A 23,523-nucleotide genomic window follows, 5' to 3' on the forward strand; every position below is an offset into this window, starting at 1 on the left:
CTGAACACTTTGACAGCACTTCTACAGTTTTTCGACAGGAGCTTTTGTGGCAGATATTGCTTGATTAGAACATGACAGTTCCATGATTAAAAGATGTGTTGATAGGAGAGGGAATTTGTTCATAATTACTTGCCAATAAATTAAGGGGTATTTTGACATCTCAGAAATAAAACCATTTAAATAAAACATAATATAAATAAAGAAATTATAAATAAATTAAAAGTGTTTTTTTTTTCTTTAAAAATATTAAATAGTGTGCTTGTCACAATATTGAAAATAATTTTTAGTACAAAAAATGTACATAATGTCTAAATATTACCAATATATGTATTTCACTAATTAGATAAAAATACATGTAAAAGTGGCATTGCCCCTGGACATTTTAATCTGATTAATTGCTGTTTGTTTTTACAGCTATTAATTTTTATCTCTATAATCCTTTTGTGTATACTAATTTGACAAAATGATTGTGTGCAGTGATTTTAAATTATAATCACCTGTATAAGAAAAAAATTTCAATGTGACACATTTTTTTTGGATTTGTTTAACAAGGTGGTTAATACCTTATCAATCTATTTAGTTAACAAAGATCTTTCTAAAAAAACTGAACAACACATATATAAATATTCTCACATTTTTTTTTTAATTATAAGACTATTCAGGAAAAAAAATTTGTAGGTCAAATAAATAATATAAAACTTTAGAATAAATTACAGACTTCATATTTTAAAGAAGTATGTGATATCAATATTTTTAAATATAATTTAACAATTTATATTATCATGATTATTAAACACAAACCCTTATCTTTAACACAATAAAAGTACATGTAATTGAAATGTAATTCAAAAGTAATTGAGCATTACATGCTTTTTTCAATGTAATTAATTAAATTACCATTACATGTAATTAAAAAAATGCTCAATTACACATTACATTCAATTACGTGGAAAATTGTAATGCATTACACTTAATTACCATTACATTTTCAATTACCCCATCCCTGTTATGAATATAGGGCTGCCACATTGCATACAAAACTATTTGTCACTTTACAGTTTCTTTTTTAAATTCAAATATTTCAAGTCGGTAATCTACCGAGGTAGTGAAACATAATATTTTACATTTCAAAATAAATTGAAAGTAACAGAGTTCACTTGTGGATCCGATAAATTAACTCTTGGGTTTAATTTAGATTGGACATATTACCGTAAAAAACATCATTTTGTTTTAAGCCAGTTGATATAAATTATATAATATTGAACTATTAATGAACCGAATATTGCTCACTGAGTAGGTCATAAAAGGTTCTAATTGTGGTAAAATCGTCTTTGTTGAAAAAACAAAAATTATGACCTGATCGGACTATAATGAAAATACAAAATAAGTGTTTTATTCGTATTTTTATACGTTTGTACGTTGTATGTCATATGACAATGACATGGGCATATACATACATTGTACAAGATTAATTATCTTATTTTAAATAAAAATGTCACACTTTTATCTGACAATGAAAGGACATTTAAATAACGTATTTTAAAGCACACAGGTGCAATCAAGATCGATTAAAGGTACAAAGGTAATAAATCTGACTAATCCGATGATGTTGTCACGCGTCATTAATTTTCAGTACATCCGATGGGCAATAAACCAATAAACAGCCACTCGGTGTTGGGAGAGAATCTTTGGAGGAAATTGGGAGTATAATCCGTGATTCGCGGTGTCGCACCGCTACACTCGGAAATCGGTGATTAGAGTTCGCGATTACATACTCTCTGGGCGTACTGTACGTTGTATGAACTAGAACATGTATGCGCATGTGCACAGGTGGGAAATTTAATTATGCATCTACATTTCTTCAAAAATGCTAAAATTATCATTGATACCTTTATAGCGATATTTCTATTCCATCTAATTTCATGTTTTCTTCTTTAAAATGGCTATCTTTTACCAAAAGAATAAAATACCAACAATCAATTCTAATGTTTAAAATTGTAAATGGGCTAACACCTGATTACTTAGCAATACTAAATATTGATGATGTGCAACGCCACAACTTACGATCTGTCTCTAATAATGATCTTTTTGTTCCAAGACCAAATACAAATTTTTATAAAAAATCTTTTCATTATTCTGCAACCAAAGTATGGAATAATTTACCACTCGAAATAAAAAAATGTCCTAATGTGGAATTATTCAAGAAACATAGTTATAATCATTTTCTTGAAAATTATATGCAAGTCAACTAATTTGTTTTCCTCTAACAAAACTATATCAAATATTGTCATTTATTACCCTTTGTATATTTCAATGATTGAATTGTGTATATACTATTAATGTATGAATGTTAACTGTATGCATGCATTTTGTTTGAGGGCCTCAATGAAAATTAGACTATTTCTAATTGAGTTACCCTCTTTAAATAAAGAATTTATTATTATTATTATTATTATTATCTAACGTTCATTTCAACTATTTTGTTGAAGAAATAATGTGGAAAGAGCTTCTTCACTCAATCGTGCTTTGTAAACGTACACGGAATTTACATATCCGTTTATGGTCCATGTTTTACCATTGTCAAGTCAACATCCTGTTTTAAAAACGAAAGTAAAGGGAAAACGGTACTATTTATTCTGCCATAGGCGACAATATTAACATTTTCTAAATTTACAACTTTTTAAGATAAAAACCTGGATAAAACAGTTATATGCTGCGTTAGTACTTTATTATTGTGTTTTAAAAATTAAAGCCAAATAGTATCATGACCAACTTCCAACGGAGCTTGTTTATGTTATCCATGCCCACCGTCATTTTGCACCAAATTTATGAAATTTTGCAAGTCTTTTCAAATAATTCTCTAGAAAATATTTCAATAGGTTTCAAAATTTATGTTGTAAATATACACACTGCAGTTATTCATAGATAAATAAAAAATGTATTGTACCCTTACATCCAATCACAGCGCTCCTAATTTGACTTCCTTCACCTGCCTTGGGTACACAAAAGGCCAACCTAATGCTGGGAAAATTAAATACTACCGTTTTCCCTATACTGTGACATAAAGATATAAAGAATTCTTATGACATTATGATTGCAATACTGGGCTATTGTGAAAACCTTGGCTATAATAAATACTTGTATGTTCCCAGTACTTAAAGAAACATAGATCATTTTATGTCCCCACCCCCACATGCTGGTTTGCCTCATTCTCTACTACTTTCAGAAAAGCCTAAATAAACAACCTGTATCCAATCATATCTTATCTTATTCAAAAAGAATGATAAATAGTTCCATTTAAACAGATAAAATGGACAGTTCCATTCAATTTGTATTCATTTTATCAAAAATTTACAACAAATGCACAAATTCAAGATTTTTCATACTAATCTCCATTCCATGCTTTAGTATATGCCATATTGTGGTTAAAAATTTCAGAGCTTGTTATAAAATCTACTATTCTGTCTTGAGATGATGAAAACAAAGATATTAGACACTTTAAACATTAAATATGCAAAATACTCAGCTGTAAAGTTGCATTTGTTGCCTGTATTAATCAATGAAAAAGCTGAATTATGTCCCTTGGGAGTATTAATTTCCACCAAAAGTCCATTCAAACAGTAGGAAATGAAAAATTATTTATGTCTGATATAATAAAAGAAAGAAACTACAAAATGAAGCATTTTTGAAATATTTGCTGCATGAATTATCAAGAATGTGAACAATTCTTTACACAGGAGAGCATAAATTCTATGTAAATTTAGCCTCAAGTGGGCCTCTTTTTTTCTTATATGAACAATTCTAACACTGAAAATGCTTCCAATGTGACCAAATATTGCCTAATTTCATAAACAGTACTAACTAAACCAGACAATTTCCCATTTTAATAGACTATGTTTACAGAAATACCCAAGTGATACATTTAGGGAATTACACAGCAAAAAAGGCAAACATTTCAGTTAAAAATATTTGTCGCGACTTGAATTCTGGTGTTTCCAATTGAAAAAATCATTGCGAAAGGTGAAATCAAATACAAAAGAACTATAATATGGTGCATTTTACACAATATAGTTAGTATTGACATCCTAGAATAAAGTTTTATATCATTACCAATCAATTTGACCTATCATGATGACTCAGCACTTTTCTCAACACAGTATTGTTCTCAGTGAAAAATTTCTATTCTTTGTGATAAAAATCAAATGTACTAATCAAAAGCTTCAAAATAGTATAAAAGAATTGAAGTCTTAGTGACTTTGATTTCCCCAGCTATCTTCAGTATAGGGAAAACGGTACTATTTATTCTGCCATAGGCGACAATATTAACATTTTCTAAATTTACAACTTTTTAAGATAAAAACCTGGATAAAACAGTTGTATATGCTGCGTTAGTACTTTATTATTGTGTTTTAAAAATTAAAGCCAAATAGTATCATGACCAACTTCCAACGGAGCTTGTTTATGTTATCCATGCCCACCGTCATTTTGCACCAAATTTATGAAATTTTGCAAGTCTTTTCAAATAATTCTCTAGAAAATATTTCAATAGGTTTCAAAATTTATGTTGTAAATATACACACTGCAGTTATTCATAGATAAATAAAAAATGTATTGTACCCTTACATCCAATCACAGCGCTCCTAATTTGACTTCCTTCACCTGCCTTGGGTACACAAAAGGCCAACCTAATGCTGGGAAAATTAAATACTACCGTTTTCCCTATACTGTGACATAAAGATATAAAGAATTCTTATGACATTATGATTGCAATACTGGGCTATTGTGAAAACCTTGGCTATAATAAATACTTGTATGTTCCCAGTACTTAAAGAAACATAGATCATTTTATGTCCCCACCCCCACATGCTGGTTTGCCTCATTCTCTACTACTTTCAGAAAAGCCTAAATAAACAACCTGTATCCAATCATATCTTATCTTATTCAAAAAGAATGATAAATAGTTCCATTTAAACAGATAAAATGGACAGTTCCATTCAATTTGTATTCATTTTATCAAAAATTTACAACAAATGCACAAATTCAAGATTTTTCATACTAATCTCCATTCCATGCTTTAGTATATGCCATATTGTGGTTAAAAATTTCAGAGCTTGTTATAAAATCTACTATTCTGTCTTGAGATGATGAAAACAAAGATATTAGACACTTTAAACATTAAATATGCAAAATACTCAGCTGTAAAGTTGCATTTGTTGCCTGTATTAATCAATGAAAAAGCTGAATTATGTCCCTTGGGAGTATTAATTTCCACCAAAAGTCCATTCAAACAGTAGGAAATGAAAAATTATTTATGTCTGATATAATAAAAGAAAGAAACTACAAAATGAAGCATTTTTGAAATATTTGCTGCATGAATTATCAAGAATGTGAACAATTCTTTACACAGGAGAGCATAAATTCTATGTAAATTTAGCCTCAAGTGGGCCTCTTTTTTTCTTATATGAACAATTCTAACACTGAAAATGCTTCCAATGTGACCAAATATTGCCTAATTTCATAAACAGTACTAACTAAACCAGACAATTTCCCATTTTAATAGACTATGTTTACAGAAATACCCAAGTGATACATTTAGGGAATTACACAGCAAAAAAGGCAAACATTTCAGTTAAAAATATTTGTCGCGACTTGAATTCTGGTGTTTCCAATTGAAAAAATCATTGCGAAAGGTGAAATCAAATACAAAAGAACTATAATATGGTGCATTTTACACAATATAGTTAGTATTGACATCCTAGAATAAAGTTTTATATCATTACCAATCAATTTGACCTATCATGATGACTCAGCACTTTTCTCAACACAGTATTGTTCTCAGTGAAAAATTTCTATTCTTTGTGATAAAAATCAAATGTACTAATCAAAAGCTTCAAAATAGTATAAAAGAATTGAAGTCTTAGTGACTTTGATTTCCCCAGCTATCTTCAGTATACTGTGACATAAAGATATAAAGAATTCTTATGACATTATGATTGCAATACTGGGCTATTGTGAAAACCTTGGCTATAATAAATACTTGTATGTTCCCAGTACTTAAAGAAACATAGATCATTTTATGTCCCCACCCCCACATGCTGGTTTGCCTCATTCTCTACTACTTTCAGAAAAGCCTAAATAAACAACCTGTATCCAATCATATCTTATCTTATTCAAAAAGAATGATAAATAGTTCCATTTAAACAGATAAAATGGACAGTTCCATTCAATTTGTATTCATTTTATCAAAAATTTACAACAAATGCACAAATTCAAGATTTTTCATACTAATCTCCATTCCATGCTTTAGTATATGCCATATTGTGGTTAAAAATTTCAGAGCTTGTTATAAAATCTACTATTCTGTCTTGAGATGATGAAAACAAAGATATTAGACACTTTAAACATTAAATATGCAAAATACTCAGCTGTAAAGTTGCATTTGTTGCCTGTATTAATCAATGAAAAAGCTGAATTATGTCCCTTGGGAGTATTAATTTCCACCAAAAGTCCATTCAAACAGTAGGAAATGAAAAATTATTTATGTCTGATATAATAAAAGAAAGAAACTACAAAATGAAGCATTTTTGAAATATTTGCTGCATGAATTATCAAGAATGTGAACAATTCTTTACACAGGAGAGCATAAATTCTATGTAAATTTAGCCTCAAGTGGGCCTCTTTTTTTCTTATATGAACAATTCTAACACTGAAAATGCTTCCAATGTGACCAAATATTGCCTAATTTCATAAACAGTACTAACTAAACCAGACAATTTCCCATTTTAATAGACTATGTTTACAGAAATACCCAAGTGATACATTTAGGGAATTACACAGCAAAAAAGGCAAACATTTCAGTTAAAAATATTTGTCGCGACTTGAATTCTGGTGTTTCCAATTGAAAAAATCATTGCGAAAGGTGAAATCAAATACAAAAGAACTATAATATGGTGCATTTTACACAATATAGTTAGTATTGACATCCTAGAATAAAGTTTTATATCATTACCAATCAATTTGACCTATCATGATGACTCAGCACTTTTCTCAACACAGTATTGTTCTCAGTGAAAAATTTCTATTCTTTGTGATAAAAATCAAATGTACTAATCAAAAGCTTCAAAATAGTATAAAAGAATTGAAGTCTTAGTGACTTTGATTTCCCCAGCTATCTTCAGTATAGGGAAAACGGTACTATTTATTCTGCCATAGGCGACAATATTAACATTTTCTAAATTTACAACTTTTTAAGATAAAAACCTGGATAAAACAGTTATATGCTGCGTTAGTACTTTATTATTGTGTTTTAAAAATTAAAGCCAAATAGTATCATGACCAACTTCCAACGGAGCTTGTTTATGTTATCCATGCCCACCGTCATTTTGCACCAAATTTATGAAATTTTGCAAGTCTTTTCAAATAATTCTCTAGAAAATATTTCAATAGGTTTCAAAATTTATGTTGTAAATATACACACTGCAGTTATTCATAGATAAATAAAAAATGTATTGTACCCTTACATCCAATCACAGCGCTCCTAATTTGACTTCCTTCACCTGCCTTGGGTACACAAAAGGCCAACCTAATGCTGGGAAAATTAAATACTACCGTTTTCCCTATACTGTGACATAAAGATATAAAGAATTCTTATGACATTATGATTGCAATACTGGGCTATTGTGAAAACCTTGGCTATAATAAATACTTGTATGTTCCCAGTACTTAAAGAAACATAGATCATTTTATGTCCCCACCCCCACATGCTGGTTTGCCTCATTCTCTACTACTTTCAGAAAAGCCTAAATAAACAACCTGTATCCAATCATATCTTATCTTATTCAAAAAGAATGATAAATAGTTCCATTTAAACAGATAAAATGGACAGTTCCATTCAATTTGTATTCATTTTATCAAAAATTTACAACAAATGCACAAATTCAAGATTTTTCATACTAATCTCCATTCCTTGCTTTAGTATATGCCATATTGTGGTTAAAAATTTCAGAGCTTGTTATAAAATCTACTATTCTGTCTTGAGATGATGAAAACAAAGATATTAGACACTTTAAACATTAAATATGCAAAATACTCAGCTGTAAAGTTGCATTTGTTGCCTGTATTAATCAATGAAAAAGCTGAATTATGTCCCTTGGGAGTATTAATTTCCACCAAAAGTCCATTCAAACAGTAGGAAATGAAAAATTATTTATGTCTGATATAATAAAAGAAAGAAACTACAAAATGAAGCATTTTTGAAATATTTGCTGCATGAATTATCAAGAATGTGAACAATTCTTTACACAGGAGAGCATAAATTCTATGTAAATTTAGCCTCAAGTGGGCCTCTTTTTTTCTTATATGAACAATTCTAACACTGAAAATGCTTCCAATGTGACCAAATATTGCCTAATTTCATAAACAGTACTAACTAAACCAGACAATTTCCCATTTTAATAGACTATGTTTACAGAAATACCCAAGTGATACATTTAGGGAATTACACAGCAAAAAAGGCAAACATTTCAGTTAAAAATATTTGTCGCGACTTGAATTCTGGTGTTTCCAATTGAAAAAATCATTGCGAAAGGTGAAATCAAATACAAAAGAACTATAATATGGTGCATTTTACACAATATAGTTAGTATTGACATCCTAGAATAAAGTTTTATATCATTACCAATCAATTTGACCTATCATGATGACTCAGCACTTTTCTCAACACAGTATTGTTCTCAGTGAAAAATTTCTATTCTTTGTGATAAAAATCAAATGTACTAATCAAAAGCTTCAAAATAGTATAAAAGAATTGAAGTCTTAGTGACTTTGATTTCCCCAGCTATCTTCAGTATAGGGAAAACGGTACTATTTATTCTGCCATAGGCGACAATATTAACATTTTCTAAATTTACAACTTTTTAAGATAAAAACCTGGATAAAACAGTTATATGCTGCGTTAGTACTTTATTATTGTGTTTTAAAAATTAAAGCCAAATAGTATCATGACCAACTTCCAACGGAGCTTGTTTATGTTATCCATGCCCACCGTCATTTTGCACCAAATTTATGAAATTTTGCAAGTCTTTTCAAATAATTCTCTAGAAAATATTTCAATAGGTTTCAAAATTTATGTTGTAAATATACACACTGCAGTTATTCATAGATAAATAAAAAATGTATTGTACCCTTACATCCAATCACAGCGCTCCTAATTTGACTTCCTTCACCTGCCTTGGGTACACAAAAGGCCAACCTAATGCTGGGAAAATTAAATACTACCGTTTTCCCTATACTGTGACATAAAGATATAAAGAATTCTTATGACATTATGATTGCAATACTGGGCTATTGTGAAAACCTTGGCTATAATAAATACTTGTATGTTCCCAGTACTTAAAGAAACATAGATCATTTTATGTCCCCACCCCCACATGCTGGTTTGCCTCATTCTCTACTACTTTCAGAAAAGCCTAAATAAACAACCTGTATCCAATCATATCTTATCTTATTCAAAAAGAATGATAAATAGTTCCATTTAAACAGATAAAATGGACAGTTCCATTCAATTTGTATTCATTTTATCAAAAATTTACAACAAATGCACAAATTCAAGATTTTTCATACTAATCTCCATTCCATGCTTTAGTATATGCCATATTGTGGTTAAAAATTTCAGAGCTTGTTATAAAATCTACTATTCTGTCTTGAGATGATGAAAACAAAGATATTAGACACTTTAAACATTAAATATGCAAAATACTCAGCTGTAAAGTTGCATTTGTTGCCTGTATTAATCAATGAAAAAGCTGAATTATGTCCCTTGGGAGTATTAATTTCCACCAAAAGTCCATTCAAACAGTAGGAAATGAAAAATTATTTATGTCTGATATAATAAAAGAAAGAAACTACAAAATGAAGCATTTTTGAAATATTTGCTGCATGAATTATCAAGAATGTGAACAATTCTTTACACAGGAGAGCATAAATTCTATGTAAATTTAGCCTCAAGTGGGCCTCTTTTTTTCTTATATGAACAATTCTAACACTGAAAATGCTTCCAATGTGACCAAATATTGCCTAATTTCATAAACAGTACTAACTAAACCAGACAATTTCCCATTTTAATAGACTATGTTTACAGAAATACCCAAGTGATACATTTAGGGAATTACACAGCAAAAAAGGCAAACATTTCAGTTAAAAATATTTGTCGCGACTTGAATTCTGGTGTTTCCAATTGAAAAAATCATTGCGAAAGGTGAAATCAAATACAAAAGAACTATAATATGGTGCATTTTACACAATATAGTTAGTATTGACATCCTAGAATAAAGTTTTATATCATTACCAATCAATTTGACCTATCATGATGACTCAGCACTTTTCTCAACACAGTATTGTTCTCAGTGAAAAATTTCTATTCTTTGTGATAAAAATCAAATGTACTAATCAAAAGCTTCAAAATAGTATAAAAGAATTGAAGTCTTAGTGACTTTGATTTCCCCAGCTATCTTCAGTATACTGTGACATAAAGATATAAAGAATTCTTATGACATTATGATTGCAATACTGGGCTATTGTGAAAACCTTGGCTATAATAAATACTTGTATGTTCCCAGTACTTAAAGAAACATAGATCATTTTATGTCCCCACCCCCACATGCTGGTTTGCCTCATTCTCTACTACTTTCAGAAAAGCCTAAATAAACAACCTGTATCCAATCATATCTTATCTTATTCAAAAAGAATGATAAATAGTTCCATTTAAACAGATAAAATGGACAGTTCCATTCAATTTGTATTCATTTTATCAAAAATTTACAACAAATGCACAAATTCAAGATTTTTCATACTAATCTCCATTCCATGCTTTAGTATATGCCATATTGTGGTTAAAAATTTCAGAGCTTGTTATAAAATCTACTATTCTGTCTTGAGATGATGAAAACAAAGATATTAGACACTTTAAACATTAAATATGCAAAATACTCAGCTGTAAAGTTGCATTTGTTGCCTGTATTAATCAATGAAAAAGCTGAATTATGTCCCTTGGGAGTATTAATTTCCACCAAAAGTCCATTCAAACAGTAGGAAATGAAAAATTATTTATGTCTGATATAATAAAAGAAAGAAACTACAAAATGAAGCATTTTTGAAATATTTGCTGCATGAATTATCAAGAATGTGAACAATTCTTTACACAGGAGAGCATAAATTCTATGTAAATTTAGCCTCAAGTGGGCCTCTTTTTTTCTTATATGAACAATTCTAACACTGAAAATGCTTCCAATGTGACCAAATATTGCCTAATTTCATAAACAGTACTAACTAAACCAGACAATTTCCCATTTTAATAGACTATGTTTACAGAAATACCCAAGTGATACATTTAGGGAATTACACAGCAAAAAAGGCAAACATTTCAGTTAAAAATATTTGTCGCGACTTGAATTCTGGTGTTTCCAATTGAAAAAATCATTGCGAAAGGTGAAATCAAATACAAAAGAACTATAATATGGTGCATTTTACACAATATAGTTAGTATTGACATCCTAGAATAAAGTTTTATATCATTACCAATCAATTTGACCTATCATGATGACTCAGCACTTTTCTCAACACAGTATTGTTCTCAGTGAAAAATTTCTATTCTTTGTGATAAAAATCAAATGTACTAATCAAAAGCTTCAAAATAGTATAAAAGAATTGAAGTCTTAGTGACTTTGATTTCCCCAGCTATCTTCAGTATACTGTGACATAAAGATATAAAGAATTCTTATGACATTATGATTGCAATACTGGGCTATTGTGAAAACCTTGGCTATAATAAATACTTGTATGTTCCCAGTACTTAAAGAAACATAGATCATTTTATGTCCCCACCCCCACATGCTGGTTTGCCTCATTCTCTACTACTTTCAGAAAAGCCTAAATAAACAACCTGTATCCAATCATATCTTATCTTATTCAAAAAGAATGATAAATAGTTCCATTTAAACAGATAAAATGGACAGTTCCATTCAATTTGTATTCATTTTATCAAAAATTTACAACAAATGCACAAATTCAAGATTTTTCATACTAATCTCCATTCCATGCTTTAGTATATGCCATATTGTGGTTAAAAATTTCAGAGCTTGTTATAAAATCTACTATTCTGTCTTGAGATGATGAAAACAAAGATATTAGACACTTTAAACATTAAATATGCAAAATACTCAGCTGTAAAGTTGCATTTGTTGCCTGTATTAATCAATGAAAAAGCTGAATTATGTCCCTTGGGAGTATTAATTTCCACCAAAAGTCCATTCAAACAGTAGGAAATGAAAAATTATTTATGTCTGATATAATAAAAGAAAGAAACTACAAAATGAAGCATTTTTGAAATATTTGCTGCATGAATTATCAAGAATGTGAACAATTCTTTACACAGGAGAGCATAAATTCTATGTAAATTTAGCCTCAAGTGGGCCTCTTTTTTTCTTATATGAACAATTCTAACACTGAAAATGCTTCCAATGTGACCAAATATTGCCTAATTTCATAAACAGTACTAACTAAACCAGACAATTTCCCATTTTAATAGACTATGTTTACAGAAATACCCAAGTGATACATTTAGGGAATTACACAGCAAAAAAGGCAAACATTTCAGTTAAAAATATTTGTCGCGACTTGAATTCTGGTGTTTCCAATTGAAAAAATCATTGCGAAAGGTGAAATCAAATACAAAAGAACTATAATATGGTGCATTTTACACAATATAGTTAGTATTGACATCCTAGAATAAAGTTTTATATCATTACCAATCAATTTGACCTATCATGATGACTCAGCACTTTTCTCAACACAGTATTGTTCTCAGTGAAAAATTTCTATTCTTTGTGATAAAAATCAAATGTACTAATCAAAAGCTTCAAAATAGTATAAAAGAATTGAAGTCTTAGTGACTTTGATTTCCCCAGCTATCTTCAGTATACTGTGACATAAAGATATAAAGAATTCTTATGACATTATGATTGCAATACTGGGCTATTGTGAAAACCTTGGCTATAATAAATACTTGTATGTTCCCAGTACTTAAAGAAACATAGATCATTTTATGTCCCCACCCCCACATGCTGGTTTGCCTCATTCTCTACTACTTTCAGAAAAGCCTAAATAAACAACCTGTATCCAATCATATCTTATCTTATTCAAAAAGAATGATAAATAGTTCCATTTAAACAGATAAAATGGACAGTTCCATTCAATTTGTATTCATTTTATCAAAAATTTACAACAAATGCACAAATTCAAGATTTTTCATACTAATCTCCATTCCATGCTTTAGTATATGCCATATTGTGGTTAAAAATTTCAGAGCTTGTTATAAAATCTACTATTCTGTCTTGAGATGATGAAAACAAAGATATTAGACACTTTAAACATTAAATATGCAAAATACTCAGCTGTAAAGTTGCATTTGTTGCCTGTATTAATCAATGAAAAAGCTGAATTATGTCCCTTGGGAGTATTAATTTCCACCAAAAGTCCATTCAAACAGTAGGAAATGAAAAATTATTTATGTCTGATATAATAAAAGAAAGAAACTACAAAATGAAGCATTTTTGAAATATTTGCTGCATGAATTATCAAGAATGTGAACAATTCTTTACACAGGAGAGCATAAATTCTATGTAAATTTAGCCTCAAGTGGGCCTCTTTTTTTCTTATATGAACAATTCTAACACTGAAAATGCTTCCAATGTGACCAAATATTGCCTAATTTCATAAACAGTACTAACTAAACCAGACAATTTCCCATTTTAATAGACTATGTTTACAGAAATACCCAAGTGATACATTTAGGGAATTACACAGCAAAAAAGGCAAACATTTCAGTTAAAAATATTTGTCGCGACTTGAATTCTGGTGTTTCCAATTGAAAAAATCATTGCGAAAGGTGAAATCAAATACAAAAGAACTATAATATGGTGCATTTTACACAATATAGTTAGTATTGACATCCTAGAATAAAGTTTTATATCATTACCAATCAATTTGACCTATCATGATGACTCAGCACTTTTCTCAACACAGTATTGTTCTCAGTGAAAAATTTCTATTCTTTGTGATAAAAATCAAATGTACTAATCAAAAGCTTCAAAATAGTATAAAAGAATTGAAGTCTTAGTGACTTTGATTTCCCCAGCTATCTTCAGTATACTGTGACATAAAGATATAAAGAATTCTTATGACATTATGATTGCAATACTGGGCTATTGTGAAAACCTTGGCTATAATAAATACTTGTATGTTCCCAGTACTTAAAGAAACATAGATCATTTTATGTCCCCACCCCCACATGCTGGTTTGCCTCATTCTCTACTACTTTCAGAAAAGCCTAAATAAACAACCTGTATCCAATCATATCTTATCTTATTCAAAAAGAATGATAAATAGTTCCATTTAAACAGATAAAATGGACAGTTCCATTCAATTTGTATTCATTTTATCAAAAATTTACAACAAATGCACAAATTCAAGATTTTTCATACTAATCTCCATTCCATGCTTTAGTATATGCCATATTGTGGTTAAAAATTTCAGAGCTTGTTATAAAATCTACTATTCTGTCTTGAGATGATGAAAACAAAGATATTAGACACTTTAAACATTAAATATGCAAAATACTAAGCTGTAAAGTTGCATTTGTTGCCTGTATTAATCAATGAAAAAGCTGAATTATGTCCCTTGGGAGTATTAATTTCCACCAAAAGTCCATTCAAACAGTAGGAAATGAAAAATTATTTATGTCTGATATAATAAAAGAAAGAAACTACAAAATGAAGCATTTTTGAAATATTTGCTGCATGAATTATCAAGAATGTGAACAATTCTTTACACAGGAGAGCATAAATTCTATGTAAATTTAGCCTCAAGTGGGCCTCTTTTTTTCTTATATGAACAATTCTAACACTGAAAATGCTTCCAATGTGACCAAATATTGCCTAATTTCATAAACAGTACTAACTAAACCAGACAATTTCCCATTTTAATAGACTATGTTTACAGAAATACCCAAGTGATACATTTAGGGAATTACACAGCAAAAAAGGCAAACATTTCAGTTAAAAATATTTGTCGCGACTTGAATTCTGGTGTTTCCAATTGAAAAAATCATTGCGAAAGGTGAAATCAAATACAAAAGAACTATAATATGGTGCATTTTACACAATATAGTTAGTATTGACATCCTAGAATAAAGTTTTATATCATTACCAATCAATTTGACCTATCATGATGACTCAGCACTTTTCTCAACACAGTATTGTTCTCAGTGAAAAATTTCTATTCTTTGTGATAAAAATCAAATGTACTAATCAAAAGCTTCAAAATAGTATAAAAGAATTGAAGTCTTAGTGACTTTGATTTCCCCAGCTATCTTCAGTATACTGTGACATAAAGATATAAAGAATTCTTATGACATTATGATTGCAATACTGGGCTATTGTGAAAACCTTGGCTATAATAAATACTTGTATGTTCCCAGTACTTAAAGAAACATAGATCATTTTATGTCCCCACCCCCACATGCTGGTTTGCCTCATTCTCTACTACTTTCAGAAAAGCCTAAATAAACAACCTGTATCCAATCATATCTTATCTTATTCAAAAAGAATGATAAATAGTTCCATTTAAACAGATAAAATGGACAGTTCCATTCAATTTGTATTCATTTTATCAAAAATTTACAACAAATGCACAAATTCAAGATTTTTCATACTAATCTCCATTCCATGCTTTAGTATATGCCATATTGTGGTTAAAAATTTCAGAGCTTGTTATAAAATCTACTATTCTGTCTTGAGATGATGAAAACAAAGATATTAGACACTTTAAACATTAAATATGCAAAATACTCAGCTGTAAAGTTGCATTTGTTGCCTGTATTAATCAATGAAAAAGCTGAATTATGTCCCTTGGGAGTATTAATTTCCACCAAAAGTCCATTCAAACAGTAGGAAATGAAAAATTATTTATGTCTGATATAATAAAAGAAAGAAACTACAAAATGAAGCATTTTTGAAATATTTGCTGCATGAATTATCAAGAATGTGAACAATTCTTTACACAGGAGAGCATAAATTCTATGTAAATTTAGCCTCAAGTGGGCCTCTTTTTTTCTTATATGAACAATTCTAACACTGAAAATGCTTCCAATGTGACCAAATATTGCCTAATTTCATAAACAGTACTAACTAAACCAGACAATTTCCCATTTTAATAGACTATGTTTACAGAAATACCCAAGTGATACATTTAGGGAATTACACAGCAAAAAAGGCAAACATTTCAGTTAAAAATATTTGTCGCGACTTGAATTCTGGTGTTTCCAATTGAAAAAATCATTGCGAAAGGTGAAATCAAATACAAAAGAACTATAATATGGTGCATTTTACACAATATAGTTAGTATTGACATCCTAGAATAAAGTTTTATATCATTACCAATCAATTTGACCTATCATGATGACTCAGCACTTTTCTCAACACAGTATTGTTCTCAGTGAAAAATTTCTATTCTTTGTGATAAAAATCAAATGTACTAATCAAAAGCTTCAAAATAGTATAAAAGAATTGAAGTCTTAGTGACTTTGATTTCCCCAGCTATCTTCAGTATAGGGAAAACGGTACTATTTATTCTGCCATAGGCGACAATATTAACATTTTCTAAATTTACAACTTTTTAAGATAAAAACCTGGATAAAACAGTTATATGCTGCGTTAGTACTTTATTATTGTGTTTTAAAAATTAAAGCCAAATAGTATCATGACCAACTTCCAACGGAGCTTGTTTATGTTATCCATGCCCACCGTCATTTTGCACCAAATTTATGAAATTTTGCAAGTCTTTTCAAATAATTCTCTAGAAAATATTTCAATAGGTTTCAAAATTTATGTTGTAAATATACACACTGCAGTTATTCATAGATAAATAAAAAATGTATTGTACCCTTACATCCAATCACAGCGCTCCTAATTTGACTTCCTTCACCTGCCTTGGGTACACAAAAGGCTAACCTAATGCTGGGAAAATTAAATACTACCGTTTTCCCTATACTGTGACATAAAGATATAAAGAATTCTTATGACATTATGATTGCAATACTGGGCTATTGTGAAAACCTTGGCTATAATAAATACTTGTATGTTCCCAGTACTTAAAGAAACATAGATCATTTTATGTCCCCACCCCCACATGCTGGTTTGCCTCATTCTCTACTACTTTCAGAAAAGCCTAAATAAACAACCTGTATCCAATCATATCTTATCTTATTCAAAAAGAATGATAAATAGTTCCATTTAAACAGATAAAATGGACAGTTCCATTCAATTTGTATTCATTTTATCAAAAATTTACAACAAATGCACAAATTCAAGATTTTTCATACTAATCTCCATTCCATGCTTTAGTATATGCCATATTGTGGTTAAAAATTTCAGAGCTTGTTATAAAATCTACTATTCTGTCTTGAGATGATGAAAACAAAGATATTAGACACTTTAAACATTAAATATGCAAAATACTCAGCTGTAAAGTTGCATTTGTTGCCTGTATTAATCAATGAAAAAGCTGAATTATGTCCCTTGGGAGTATTAATTTCCACCAAAAGTCCATTCAAACAGTAGGAAATGAAAAATTATTTATGTCTGATATAATAAAAGAAAGAAACTACAAAATGAAGCATTTTTGAAATATTTGCTGCATGAATTATCAAGAATGTGAACAATTCTTTACACAGGAGAGCATAAATTCTATGTAAATTTAGCCTCAAGTGGGCCTCTTTTTTTCTTATATGAACAATTCTAACACTGAAAATGCTTCCAATGTGACCAAATATTGCCTAATTTCATAAACAGTACTAACTAAACCAGACAATTTCCCATTTTAATAGACTATGTTTACAGAAATACCCAAGTGATACATTTAGGGAATTACACAGCAAAAAAGGCAAACATTTCAGTTAAAAATATTTGTCGCGACTTGAATTCTGGTGTTTCCAATTGAAAAAATCATTGCGAAAGGTGAAATCAAATACAAAAGAACTATAATATGGTGCATTTTACACAATATAGTTAGTATTGACATCCTAGAATAAAGTTTTATATCATTACCAATCAATTTGACCTATCATGATGACTCAGCACTTTTCTCAACACAGTATTGTTCTCAGTGAAAAATTTCTATTCTTTGTGATAAAAATCAAATGTACTAATCAAAAGCTTCAAAATAGTATAAAAGAATTGAAGTCTTAGTGACTTTGATTTCCCCAGCTATCTTCAGTATACTGTGACATAAAGATATAAAGAATTCTTATGACATTATGATTGCAATACTGGGCTATTGTGAAAACCTTGGCTATAATAAATACTTGTATGTTCCCAGTACTTAAAGAAACATAGATCATTTTATGTCCCCACCCCCACATGCTGGTTTGCCTCATTCTCTACTACTTTCAGAAAAGCCTAAATAAACAACCTGTATCCAATCATATCTTATCTTATTCAAAAAGAATGATAAATAGTTCCATTTAAACAGATAAAATGGACAGTTCCATTCAATTTGTATTCATTTTATCAAAAATTTACAACAAATGCACAAATTCAAGATTTTTCATACTAATCTCCATTCCATGCTTTAGTATATGCCATATTGTGGTTAAAAATTTCAGAGCTTGTTATAAAATCTACTATTCTGTCTTGAGATGATGAAAACAAAGATATTAGACACTTTAAACATTAAATATGCAAAATACTCAGCTGTAAAGTTGCATTTGTTGCCTGTATTAATCAATGAAAAAGCTGAATTATGTCCCTTGGGAGTATTAATTTCCACCAAAAGTCCATTCAAACAGTAGGAAATGAAAAATTATTTATGTCTGATATAATAAAAGAAAGAAACTACAAAATGAAGCATTTTTGAAATATTTGCTGCATGAATTATCAAGAATGTGAACAATTCTTTACACAGGAGAGCATAAATTCTATGTAAATTTAGCCTCAAGTGGGCCTCTTTTTTTCTTATATGAACAATTCTAACACTGAAAATGCTTCCAATGTGACCAAATATTGCCTAATTTCATAAACAGTACTAACTAAACCAGACAATTTCCCATTTTAATAGACTATGTTTACAGAAATACCCAAGTGATACATTTAGGGAATTACACAGCAAAAAAGGCAAACATTTCAGTTAAAAATATTTGTCGCGACTTGAATTCTGGTGTTTCCAATTGAAAAAATCATTGCGAAAGGTGAAATCAAATACAAAAGAACTATAATATGGTGCATTTTACACAATATAGTTAGTATTGACATCCTAGAATAAAGTTTTATATCATTACCAATCAATTTGACCTATCATGATGACTCAGCACTTTTCTCAACACAGTATTGTTCTCAGTGAAAAATTTCTATTCTTTGTGATAAAAATCAAATGTACTAATCAAAAGCTTCAAAATAGTATAAAAGAATTGAAGTCTTAGTGACTTTGATTTCCCCAGCTATCTTCAGTATACTGTGACATAAAGATATAAAGAATTCTTATGACATTATGATTGCAATACTGGGCTATTGTGAAAACCTTGGCTATAATAAATACTTGTATGTTCCCAGTACTTAAAGAAACATAGATCATTTTATGTCCCCACCCCCACATGCTGGTTTGCCTCATTCTCTACTACTTTCAGAAAAGCCTAAATAAACAACCTGTATCCAATCATATCTTATCTTATTCAAAAAGAATGATAAATAGTTCCATTTAAACAGATAAAATGGACAGTTCCATTCAATTTGTATTCATTTTATCAAAAATTTACAACAAATGCACAAATTCAAGATTTTTCATACTAATCTCCATTCCATGCTTTAGTATATGCCATATTGTGGTTAAAAATTTCAGAGCTTGTTATAAAATCTACTATTCTGTCTTGAGATGATGAAAACAAAGATATTAGACACTTTAAACATTAAATATGCAAAATACTCAGCTGTAAAGTTGCATTTGTTGCCTGTATTAATCAATGAAAAAGCTGAATTATGTCCCTTGGGAGTATTAATTTCCACCAAAAGTCCATTCAAACAGTAGGAAATGAAAAATTATTTATGTCTGATATAATAAAAGAAAGAAACTACAAAATGAAGCATTTTTGAAATATTTGCTGCATGAATTATCAAGAATGTGAACAATTCTTTACACAGGAGAGCATAAATTCTATGTAAATTTAGCCTCAAGTGGGCCTCTTTTTTTCTTATATGAACAATTCTAACACTGAAAATGCTTCCAATGTGACCAAATATTGCCTAATTTCATAAACAGTACTAACTAAACCAGACAATTTCCCATTTTAATAGACTATGTTTACAGAAATACCCAAGTGATACATTTAGGGAATTACACAGCAAAAAAGGCAAACATTTCAGTTAAAAATATTTGTCGCGACTTGAATTCTGGTGTTTCCAATTGAAAAAATCATTGCGAAAGGTGAAATCAAATACAAAAGAACTATAATATGGTGCATTTTACACAATATAGTTAGTATTGACATCCTAGAATAAAGTTTTATATCATTACCAATCAATTTGACCTATCATGATGACTCAGCACTTTTCTCAACACAGTATTGTTCTCAGTGAAAAATTTCTATTCTTTGTGATAAAAATCAAATGTACTAATCAAAAGCTTCAAAATAGTATAAAAGAATTGAAGTCTTAGTGACTTTGATTTCCCCAGCTATCTTCAGTATAGGGAAAACGGTACTATTTATTCTGCCATAGGCGACAATATTAACATTTTCTAAATTTACAACTTTTTAAGATAAAAACCTGGATAAAACAGTTATATGCTGCGTTAGTACTTTATTATTGTGTTTTAAAAATTAAAGCCAAATAGTATCATGACCAACTTCCAACGGAGCTTGTTTATGTTATCCATGCCCACCGTCATTTTGCACCAAATTTATGAAATTTTGCAAGTCTTTTCAAATAATTCTCTAGAAAATATTTCAATAGGTTTCAAAATTTATGTTGTAAATATACACACTGCAGTTATTCATAGATAAATAAAAAATGTATTGTACCCTTACATCCAATCACAGCGCTCCTAATTTGACTTCCTTCACCTGCCTTGGGTACACAAAAGGCCAACCTAATGCTGGGAAAATTAAATACTACCGTTTTCCCTATAGTTTTTGACAATGTCCTTTTGCACAAGTAAAGAGTCTAAGGCAGATATGAGCACGCTGATATGCACACTTTGAATGATGCACTGCAATTTAACAGTTTACATCTGAACATCAAATTCATATCAAAGTAAAGTTTAAAATCAATTATTTTAATCTAATGTCAATCATTTGAATGGCCATCTGATTACCATAATTGCCTTTTGTGACTAAGTCTTAAGGGATTAAAATCGGGATCAGATATAAAATGTCCGGCTGGCTCAAATATTTTTTGGAAGCCCTGGTTTAGTCTGTTTCTTATAAACTATAAACAATAGGTCAACTATATTAAGTATATCGAATGATTGTAAGGTGAACATGTATTTCTTGTTTGGTTTACAGTGCTCCAGCTAGAAATCAAAAGGGACAGGGTGCCAGTGGAGGGCAGGGCACTTTTTCATAGGAAAAGGCATTACATTTCTTTTGTTTACGTTTCTGTGTGTATTACAAGTTCACATTCTTTTTTTTAACTGTATATGTTGTCAATAAAGATGCATAAGTTGTTGCTTTGATTATTTATTCTATAAAATTTGCATAAGAAAAGTCATTCATATTACATGTTCATAAAACATGGCAATACACGTTCATACATCACATCACTATTAACCAAAAGAGGCAAAATCAACTCACTATTCTTCCCCTCCCCCTCTCCTTCCAAAAAACAACATCAACTAAACATTTCATAGTTTAGCATACATGTGACAGAATAGATATAGTTGTATTTCAAAATTTCAGCTAGAGTTTGGCCCTCAAAACTTTTATGTATTGTTTTGGAATTATTTAGTAAACAACTGTAGCTTCTTCATCTGTTGATTTTTTATAATAGTTTATTTTGACACTTCCATTTTTGTAGAAACTTAAACAGATACATATTTCTTACTTCAGATAATTAAAACATGGATTGCTTAAAGTATGATTATCAAAAATAAATTGTAATATATTTGTTTTTGTATGTTCAAAGACAGTAATTATACTTAAGGTAACATTCTAATATAATTTTGTATTCAACTGGTCATTTTTTCCTATTTTTGATACTTGAATATATTTTAGGAGCACAATTTTGTAATATGCTAAATCAGGGGAGGTAACTCCGAAATTAATTTAAAACATGTTTACATCTGCTTGTCGCTCACAAGTTGAGATGGACGGCGCTTCTGTGAAGGCATAGTTGTATTTTGATGACTAAAATTCTATTCTAAAGTAATAAAAGTCTTCATTTATCTCTTCCATTGTGACTTGGAGATCGAAAATGCCGATCCAAGCTGATTTAAGCTTAAAACACTCTTAGACACATTCATCAAATTTATGACAAAAAGGTACATTGTCTTAATTAAATTACCTAGTTATTATCACCTTTGAAGTCTTATCCACAATAATTTATTGTAATGACATGATTAACCTCATTACCTGGGGCAATCACTAGGTGTCATATATGTAATTTAACTTCTGATAAGATATCGTTGAAATAAAAAGCAATTTTACCAAAATGGCACAAGGGTTTTTCGGAAAAGGCGTCAAGGCAGAAGGGCGCTGCTGAGGGCACACAGGGCGCGGCGCCCTTCTATTTTGGGCTAAGAGACCACTGGTTTATATGACCTTGAACTCAATTTCTTGGATCATGTTGAGTTTTTTTGATAGTTGTAGTAAAGCTTTATATTTAGGACTATCAACAAAAAATGTGAGACATTTGATTTCAGCGTGTGCACTCTTGTTTTCTCTCCTTTGTAATAACTATTAACGTCACTGGGTTGATCATGTTGATACCACTGCTAATGGATGTTTTTAGATTACCTTAGCTGTATTTGGCACAACCTTTTGGTGAAAGAAACAATTAAGTTGCTAAAAATAAATTGTTTTTGCGAAAGAGGCGGCGAAAAAATTAATTGAGCCAGGGGAAACCCTGGGTGGATCAATATCTGAAACACAACCCCATGCATATTATGTCCTTCCTTTACCAAAGACAGGCAAAATATATCAAAAGGACATTTTTACATAGAAGTTTAAAACAAACTACTGGTAACCAGGATTTTGAAATATTTTGATAATTTCAGGTCTATTTCAGCAATGTGGTTTACTTGTAAAATTTACAAATTTAGCATTAAACAAGCTATTATTTGAACTTGGAATTATTTTTTATTTGAACTTGGAATTATTTTTAATTATGGAATTTGCATTTTTTCTTGTGCTTGAATTTTTTAATAAATTCCATGTTGATTCTGAACTTTAATGTTCTGTGCTGCGCACAACACAGTCTATTACAA

The 23,523-nt window shown here is 29.9% G+C and overlaps 1 protein-coding gene across 1 annotated transcript in view; it reads left to right on the forward strand.

The window, feature by feature from the left end:
* LOC139503875 (uncharacterized) overlaps positions 1 to 23,523 on the forward strand; it is a 114,193-nt gene that overhangs the window by 53,439 nt on the left and 37,231 nt on the right. The gene's annotated exons all lie outside the window — the stretch shown is intronic.

The sequence above is a fragment of the Mytilus edulis genome, chromosome 14 (genome assembly GCF_963676685.1).
Source record: "Mytilus edulis chromosome 14, xbMytEdul2.2, whole genome shotgun sequence".
NCBI classification, from domain to species: Eukaryota; Metazoa; Mollusca; class Bivalvia; order Mytilida; family Mytilidae; genus Mytilus; species Mytilus edulis.